This window comes from Corapipo altera, unplaced genomic scaffold (genome assembly GCF_003945725.1).
Source record: "Corapipo altera isolate COAL_440 unplaced genomic scaffold, ASM394572v1 48b, whole genome shotgun sequence".
Lineage (NCBI taxonomy): Eukaryota > Metazoa > Chordata > Aves > Passeriformes > Pipridae > Corapipo > Corapipo altera.
The window spans coordinates 2,373,607-2,383,691 of NW_020884884.1; positions in this window are offsets into that span (position 1 = coordinate 2,373,607).

The following is a 10,085-nucleotide window of genomic DNA, read 5'->3' on the forward strand; positions in this document are numbered from 1 at the left end:
TAGGCCTGGGCCAAAGGGAGTTGGCACCACTGACCTTTGAGGATGCCGTCTGCAACCTGCAACATTTCTGTGTGCAAAGAAAGTGAAACAAAGGAAGAATTTGAGGAGATTCAGTGGCCAAATTAAAGCAGTATGACTTCTCCAACCTAAAGGCTGGCCAAATGGCGGGTGTTTTTTCCAAAAGGGCGGTAGAAAGAATTTTTTTAAACCATATTCAGGAAAAGTTGAAATGGTTGATGTTTTCCAGTTTGCTCCCTTTCATCATCATCCTCCTGTCTCTTGATAAACTCAGCATTAATTTCCTTCTGGCTTTTTGAGTGGTCCAAACCACCAGCAAGAGTAGACAAGCTGAAATGAAAGGATCAAACTAGAAGTAAGGACAGCTACCTATGTGTCAGGAGGGACTCTCATCCCACCTGCCCTGTGCAAGGTCAGACCCTCTCAGCTGTATCCATTTAGGACACTGTAGAGACATGCAGGTTTTTTGCTATTTTGCTATTTATTTTCATTGTTATTCTCAGCCCACATGATTCATCCTCTGAATGTTGAAATGCTTATTTTCAATAATGAATATTTCAGCTACTGAGATAAACAGCTCTCATTTTACGGAATTATATATAGAGCTTGGTTGCACATGTTTCACTTCCAGATGCTTGCCAAGTGCAAGGATGGCTGAACTTTACAGTTCAGAAGCCGCGAATCAGGCCCTGAAAGTCAGGAGACTGCCTTTAAAATAATAGAATCTCAAAGAATAATCAGTGTTGGCAGTATTAATTTGCTGCCTGGTTTCTAAGCCCTTGGGGTTTCTATTTTCACTTTGCAAATCCACAAGGACAGAAACTTTCGTGTTTTTTAATGAAAGAAGAGATGGGGTAAGCACAGGGTAAAAAGCGAAGAGACCATGAGAGTTGACAAGACTGACAATGGCAGGCATACTCTGCAAATACACTGAGAGATGAGACTTGATCCCAGCCTTTGTGGCTTGCACAATGCCTTGAGAATTCATGCTGGTCTCTACAGTAAGCACAATTCAGCACCAGAAACCATCTGCAAAAAAAAGTGTTGAAAATTGCCCCCAAAATTTCTTAGGTTTCCTTGGTATGCAACACAAGTATTTTTATATACTAGCATAATTCTGAAGATTTTTTTTTTGTTCTCTTTATACTGCAGGAAATGCTTAGAGGCAGAATGGAAAGGTAAATGTATGGCAGAGACCCTTGTTCTGTTCTCTACTTTTATATTGCTGGCTGCAGTGGGGTGTTTCTCTGTAACAGGACCTTCTGAGTTTCTCAGTGTGACTTAAAAACCTGATGGGGAAAGGGGGTAGTACATAAACAAGTGTAGGTTCCCCAGGTAGCTGTGTCTCTACTGATGTTCTCTGTGTGGAGCAGTTGCCATTCCTGTGCTCATGAGGGGAGACTAGTCCTGCATTGACAGAGCTACAACAGCCAACGACTTTTGTGAATAATGCATCCTTTCCACCACAAAAATATACTGTCTAACTTTCTTCTCTGGTCTCTGTTGTTTCTTAGCCATTCACGTGTTTGTAGGGGAAGTGCTACAGGGCTGAAAAGGAGTTGGAACAGCACTGAAATTTCTTGCTCTTGAGAAGGAATGTGTCCTCTGTGGTGTGCTGGGTATGAAAACACATCTGGGAAGAGAAAGGAGTAAAAGGCACAAGGAGATGGGCTTATAATTTTGGGAAGACGACTATCTGACAACCAAGCCAGAAGATGGTTGGGAGGGAAGAAAGGAAAGGAGTAGGGCTGGACATGGAAAATAGAAATGTTCCAGTGGCAGGAGTGTAGGGACTCCCTGCATAGGAAGCAGGACCACTGAAGTCTAATCACAGTTTTGCCATTTGTCCTAAGTGATCTTGAGGAACTCACACTCATTTCTGTGACTGTTTCTCACATGTGAAAAGGAGAATAACAGACAATCTCATTTCAAGTTTATGAAAAATCCAGGGGTGGTATTATCATTGTTAACACTAGGTAGGCACCTCTGTCAGGATTGTATCATTGAAAATGTCACTCTAAGAGCCACTTGGAAGTCAAAGTTGCTGCCTGCAGAGTTTTCCTTTGTTCTTGGTGTATCAGACAGTCTCATCAGCTCAATACTGTTCCATGTTACTGTGCAATGAAAAAGCCCAAACTGCTCCTTTACTGAAAGGGATATAATCATTTGCCTGTTCCTGTACAAACTGCGTGTGACCATTTGAAGCACTCTCTGGAAATTCTCTTTTAAAAATAACAATAAACCATATTGGTTTTTTTCTCCTTTATTGTACAAGCATGGCACAAATCTGTAAGACCCTTGAAGTGTTGCATAGGTCAGCCTATTCTTTATACTCAGTGAAAGAGCAGCACTTCAATGTTACTCATTTTTATTGTACTCCAAGTGGTTCTATGTACTTGACATACATAAATGATTATGGTCCTTCCCTGAGAAGCTGCATGGACACTGTATGAAGCACAGGAGGAAAGCAGCATGCAAATGCATAACTACTTGTACTGTTTTGCTTTCTTTTAGGTTACTCTTTTTAAAAACAGGAGTGCATTAGAAGAGTGTGTTTAATAAATACCTTGGGTTGAGACATCCTCAAATGCCCTTCCATTTTATTTAGAAAAAAAACCGAAAAGAAAAAAAAAAGCAGGTCTGCAGGGAAGCTGAGGGACTCAGATATGGAAGAGATCTGGTATGTCATTATGTCAGGGTTTCTAGTGTTACCTAGAACTTTTTTGCAGCTCAAGGGAAGAAACTTTCCAACTGGATAAATAGTAACCTTGAAAAGGCAGTAGACGAAACATGCTAAGTATAAGATATGAAAAGAGATCAGCAAAATAACCTCTGGCTTATGAGTCCAAAACTGTAATGATAATATAAGCTTTTGACTTGTCAAAAGTCAAGTTCAGTTACACCATGGAAAGGCTTAAAATGTATATACTGTAAAGTACAAACCCAGCATCCTGAATGGGCCCAAGTCAGAGGGCTTGAATGCAAGATTTGGCATCTGGGTTAAAAAGCATGGTGTCAAATATTGGACTATACCTATTTTCTTTATGAAACCAGGCATTTAAAGAATGGCTAATCTACCTGTATTTAAGAAGGCAACAATAGATTTGGAAGGCATTTTAGTCCCAATCCTTTTTGTCTCAGTCTTTACACCCAATTTTTAAGGAAAGAATAATTCTTACAAAATGGAGGCAAGTATGAAGAGATAACTGATATCTATGTTTGATTTCAAGACAAAGAAAGCACTGGAGATATAATCCCTGTGAAATTCAGTAAAGCATTCGGAAGTCTGACAGATGGGAAACAATAATAAATGAAGAAAGATTGACATTAGTAGGGGAAATGATAAAACAGGTAAAGAGTGAAGACATTAGGTAATATTGAAGAGGAGGCTGGAGGAAGATTATTAATCAAGTTTCTCTGGGAATATTCTGTGATGAAGAGGTGACCTATGGATGCAATTTGGTCATACAGTTCTGTAAACTTGTCCATGTTGTAGCCATGGAAAATGCAAGACAACATCCAGAAAGGTGTTTTCCACAAAGATGGAGAATCCATACCATCATCATTAGCCCAGGAAAGATCTTATGTGAATCACTGTGTAATTTTGGCCATCCTTGTTCAAAAGAGATGATTAAAAAGTAAAGAAGCTCAGGGAAGAGCTAGCAAGGTGATGATGAAAATGGAGACTCCATCTGGAGAGAGGGATCTAAAAGAGTTTTTTGCCACTGTTTATAAATGTGTATTTGGTACATGAGGGAAAGAAAGACAAAGTACTATTAACTAAAAAACAGATTGAAAACTTAGAAGATAAGTTTCCAATCTGAGTTGGGAAGGGTCTTTTGGTCAAAAAAGGAAAATCTTAATTCTGTGTCACTTGTTGGCAAGGATTATGTTATGTGACTGTGTGAAAAGACAGGGAATGAACATGGTATTTCTTAAGGTCCCTTCTGTTACCCTTCCCCACACAGATCTCCAGCAGCTCTTCTGATTGAGTTATCTTTGAGGAACCTAGGAAGGAATGGTTATTCATAAATTCGGTTGTGACGTGGGTGACATATTGTTATTGTTCATCAGAGAATAGAAGAAATTCCCCTTTCCTGGAATGGCCCACTTGAGTCTTGCCCTAAAATTATTTTCCAGTCCTCCAAGCACTACTGGTGGGAAATGGCAGTAAGTCTCATCCCCTGTCTTCTGCTGAGGGTTGCATGGGGAGTTATTTAGCATTTCAAAACTCATCACAATTCTGGATACGTGCAGTTATTTCCTTCTTTGGGAAGAAATACAGACATTCTAGGGTGAAAATAAAAACCAGCCAGTGGCAATGAATACTGAGGGGTCCTTCAGAAGCAGCAGTCCTCACATATGCGTAAACTGGAAATAATTAGTTTATTACAAGCTGATGAGCTAATTCAGGCTGTGACCACCTTGTTTCCTTCTGGAGTGGAATGCCATTGCTTCCTGGGACCACCAGATGCCAGACTTTTACTGCAAAACCTCAGCTCTCTGACTGCACAATGGAAAGAAATGTTTTATGCGCTTACATTTTCCTGAATCCCTTCAGTTTTGTTTCATGCAAAAGGCTCGTAAGCCTTTTGAGCACCACGCTTCGTGCTTATTTTTAAGTACGTACTGTAACTTTTTAAGGTAATTTGAAAACTAATTGTAGGAGGTCACCACAAAACAGTCTCTTTGTAAACTACTGCCTTCTCTGACGAGCCGGTAATTTGAATTTCTTACTTCAAAATCATAATGAAAACTGGGCAGTTAGAAAAAACATCACTGAAATGCACAAAAGGAATACAGTAACACTTGGTACGGGGAAGCAGCAAAACGTTCATATTCAATAGTTCAAAATCATTTGCATTTAACAACTTAACTGTCTTACACAAACAGACAGCAAAATAATTACAACCACTCCTATTCGCAGAAATGTTCTTAAGAGAAATGCTTCTTCTAATATTTTTTCAGTAATTTGAGCTGTAACTATTTCATAGTTTTCCTTTATAATATACACATATTTTTATCTAAATTTTACACTTTAAAAATGCCCCTACTTTTATTTGATTAATTTCTAAATTCAGTTATTGCAAAATTATGCAATTATGTTTTTCCTATTAGAGTTATTAACATTCTCCTTCCTATTGCAGAATATATTATTTTAACAAAGCATGCATTGGTTTATAAAATTTAGAAATATTGAATTAATTTGTAATGAATTGACCATTTAGTGCAGAATGGAAATATTGAACTATGAATCATCCATATCGGGCCAAAGAGACAGCACATTGTGCCATAAACACGAAGAAATATGCACAAGCACAAACACAAATAAAAGAAATATAATTTTGGTTAAAATAATGTAATGGAAATGCAACAGTATAAATAAACAGGCACATTATTTTGTTACAAGCAGCAGAGATTTTTCAGTTGAAGTTGCTTTGCGTTATTTAAAGGGAATACAAAATTTTAAAGTGTAGTATTATTGTAGATTTTTTTTTTAATCTCTTATCCTTGTGTATATAAAACATCTCTTGCTCAATGTGATGTCAATTGATAAAGCTTTCAAAAGGAAACCTTCCAGGTAAAAACCATACAAACAAATTGGGAAAAAAAATATATTCCCCCCCTATATCCTCTCCCTATATAAAGGCAAAGAGTATGCAAATATCATAAGACATTAATAAAAAATCCTGACAGTTAAAGCAAAGGCTTTCATTAATAATTAAAATATAAATTATGACAGAACACAATGCTTTATTCTATCTTGAAATTATGTTGGTCTACAATTATGATAACACGGGTTCTCAGTTTTGTATTATTTTGTGGAAAAAGAAAAAGGTAACGCAATATTATTTGGGTACTGGCAAAGAGAGCAAAGTGATATGAAATATTTACTATAAAGGCTTCTCATAAAGTGCATGCATTGTTGACATATAATCAAATAAATAATATTTCCATTATCACAGTTCAACGATGATTAGAACTTTGAATTCAATTTCTCTCTTAGTGTAAAAATGTTAAATACAAGAAAATGTAATGTACACCAGAGTAGTCCAGAGGCCTTTTTATCATCATCTCTCAGTGTAGAATCAGGATTTATTTGAACTTGACTGAATCGCCCATGGATAGTAGAAATCACTATTTGTTCTTGATTCAAGAATAGTCTTTTTCTTGACATGAAAATGTCAAAAAGTTTCATAATGATAGTTTATGATGTCATTATAATTCCCCTCCATTCTTTAAAAACAGAGCATTAAGTCATTCCATTACACTGGCTTATGCTTAATCTTTCCCTTTTTCTAAAAAAAATTGACGTATTTATCATTGATTTTCCAGCAGATGTTGTACTGGATGCCCTTTTTTAAAAAGTACCTCAGTTAATCTGACCTCTCTTAATGATTACTCACATATCCTTTAGTAAGTGAATAAAACTTTTCTTTCACAGATAGTAGATACTTAATCCTCATTATTGAGAATATGCTGAAACCTTGAATACTTGTCAGAGATTCATTTTATAATCCTGAGGTTGGTTTGCCATCAGTGATTTACACTGGGGCTGTGCTTGAAGTAATTGATTCATTCCATACTTAAAGTCTACTACTGTCATTAAAATGACAGTACAACACTTGCTGTTGTAATTTAGATTTACTTAAAAAAAAAAAGGCTTAATTCTCTTCTGGAAATACATGATATTGAAACAGAATAAATCATCTTACGTGTCAAAATAAAATGACAATAATTTGATTTTTGTTCTCAAAATATTAAACTAGAAACATATTTAAAACACAAGCTAGCTGTTGAGAGGTTTGATGGAAGTTTAGTCTGCAATGGTATGAACAATGTGTTCACATCTTTTTTGTTACTTTATTTGCTTCAAAGAACATTTTTTAAAGCATTTTTAAAATCCGCCTTTGAAACTGAGTTTTAAGGTACAGCTCCTATAGTTAATCAGCATGTCAGATGCAATGCCCCTTGATGCTAAGCTTTTATAATACATCAGACTGTAATTTTCTGTCGGTGAAGATGCCACACATGAAAGCATGTGCACATTCACAATGACTCCAGATGAAACTATTCAGGCTGCTTTCTCCCAGTATATGTTGTCTTTTCTGAAAAACAGAATCAAATGCCAAGCGTTTAGCCAATTCCTCACACTGACAATGTGACATGCAGCTTTCATTTCCTTGAGTGTGTTTGACGAGGGGATTAACTAAGTGCTAAGGTACAGTAGATCCCTCTAAAGGACGGAGTAGTGTTTTCCCCTGTAGGTCTCAGTTTTGCAAAGCTGTTCAGGAAAGAATTCCTGGTGAAGGCACTAATTGTTGCCCAGAAAACTACAGTAAGTTCTATTTGATAGGAAAAAAAAATTAACGGTTATAAATGAAAAAAAAGATTTTGTGCAACTCTTCCAGTAATATCATGTCATGTTAATTTTAATGAAGCTTCATTAAAGTTCTCAGATATGTAAGAAAGATAATTGTCGTTAATTAACATTGTGGTTCTACCTGCAGCTGAAAAACATGCTGTAAAATGTTAATAAGAGAAAATATTCAAATATGACTGAGATAGACCGAAACAGTGTGAAAGAATTAATTAAGTCACAAAAACTGCATCATTGATAGTTTAGTAAACTATCAGGAGACAAGAAAAAAATTAGGTTACAGTTAAATAGTATCCTTTCCAACCTTGATGTGCCTAAGTAGCAGACCACATGCAAAAGCAGGAGGTCACTTAGGACTGAATTCTGACCATAATAGCAGCTCACACTCCTCCCACCGAGGTCTCTGTGTTTTCTGTGCTTATTCAAGGACAGAGCAGGGTCTCCATCATTTAGGACATCTTTTGCACAGCACAGTTAAAGAGAATAATTTGGCCCTGACTGTAAGATCATTCTTGATCTGGGAGGGCTAAATTTAGCTCTGCATGTGCCACAATGTAGTACTTTGCTGTGATAAAATTTACCTTGTTTCCACTACTGTTGAATCAGGCAAGTGAAAAAAAATTGCAGCTATCTCAGTGTTTTCACAAAGATTATATTGAGTTTGGCCATGCCACTGTTCCGATAGTTGATATGCTGTTAGCATACATGTAAAAGGAAAAAATTAAGTGATTATTTCATGGCTTTAAAGGCATACTGATTTTTGCCTGTTTATGCAACCTGAATTCTGCAATTCAGTGTCCTTTTACTTTAAGGACTAGGGTTCTGTACATCTGTATGGAGGACAGCTTTAAATAGCTGATTTTTTTTCTTGTGCCTGACTGGGCCTCCAGAATCAAGTCTTGCAATTGAAGTTTTAGCGAGGAGGAAAATATCCCTGTCAAACTTAAAATTGCTCGTGAAGAGGAGCCTACAATATAATCACAATTGTTGGGGCTGAGAGTGCTTAACCACTGCAATGCTATATCATTCTTCATCTAAAATCTTTTATGACTTGATATCCCACCACAGAAATATCAGATATTTCTTCAACAAATATCATCTGTAACTGTTTTGGTGTGGTTACAAGTTTTTGATGATTCACCTAACTATTTCTCTTTAAATAGGTTCTTCTGTTTCTGAAAGAGAGAGAAAAAGTTGCAAGTAATACATCCTATTAGTGGTAGATCTAAAAGACCCCACATAATGGGGCAAATCAATTTATTGAAGGAACTGGTAATCAAGAAAAATAAGTATTTTGACAGTATGTTCCACAGGTCATTGAATTTCATTTAAGTAATCTTCTAAAGAAATCTGCTAATTTGGAACAAACACTGTCTTGGACAGATCTCTTCTTCATTCAATGAGAATCCCAAAGAGTTTACTTTGCCTGAAATTTAAGCACTTTATCGGTCAATGTTAAAATCATTTTGTGCTGATATAGATATATAGCAAATGCTCTTAAAGTATGCAAAAAAAAAAAAAGGTAGTCAGAAATGAACTGATTACAATTACTCTTTGCATTTCTGCAATTAAACCCATAACTAGAAAATACTGCTGCCATTTAATTCTCTAGGAGATGCTTTGTTAACTTGCAGTTAATAATAATGCAGTGCTTTTTCATTGAAACTCTTCTCTTCCTTTTCTTCAGAAATATCAGTAGGAAACCTGCTCTGTTGTGTTGCACGCAGCATTAGAATCACACTCCACCAATTACCTTTACAAAAAAATACAGATGTTGCCAGGAAGTTTGGGGTTGGTTTGATTTATGTATTTACTAGCAACTGATGCAGTCCTTTGCTGTGCATAACATCTGAGTTGTGTGTTGTAAGGGCACTGTGTGTCTTTAAAAAATGTATTCTTTTTTGCCTGAAGTATATTCAAACCTCAAGGTGTGTAGGAGAGGGGACTGCCCTGGTACTAGGGCATAGTACCATATTTTTGTAACTGCTGTTTGGAGAAGACGGGGGTTCAACCTGCCCCACAGAGTGATTTGATGAGTGAAACTTTCCTAATGGGAGAGGGACATTTTGCTACTGGCAAATAGTCTCCACGTTCACAAAGTTAGAAAATTATCTCTTTAGGAACAAAGATGCTACGTAGTAGGATGTGATGCAGAATATGCTGTACTGATCATAAATCACAAAGCAGCTGAACTAATCTGCACACAAGGAAAATGGCACTCTAATTTTCTGTTGAAAATCCAGACAACGTTCTCACCTTGCATTTCACTGCACTGGTGCTGCTCTACAAAGGAGAAGAAAACTGATTAGCAAAGTGTTAATCCAATAATTGTAACAAATAATTAGCTTTGTAATAATTAGACAGAGAAGCATATAGAATAAGAATTACATCAAATATGAATTCTTTCTATTCTCCCTCCCTATCACGTTCACAGTTCAGTATTTGGGTACAAATATCTTTATATGAGATGACAGACAGTGATTTCTTCTTTTCATATGAAAATGTTCTAAATACATAAATTGTAAAGCTAATACCGTTGTGAGCTGAACACTCAACAAAAATAGCAAGGCCAAGATGTTTTCTTTGACCTTCTTTTCTTCTCATTATCCCTTCCTCAGGACATTCACTCCTTGTTGTGACTCTTTGTAATTTCTCTTTTATTATAAATTGTTAATATAAAAACGCT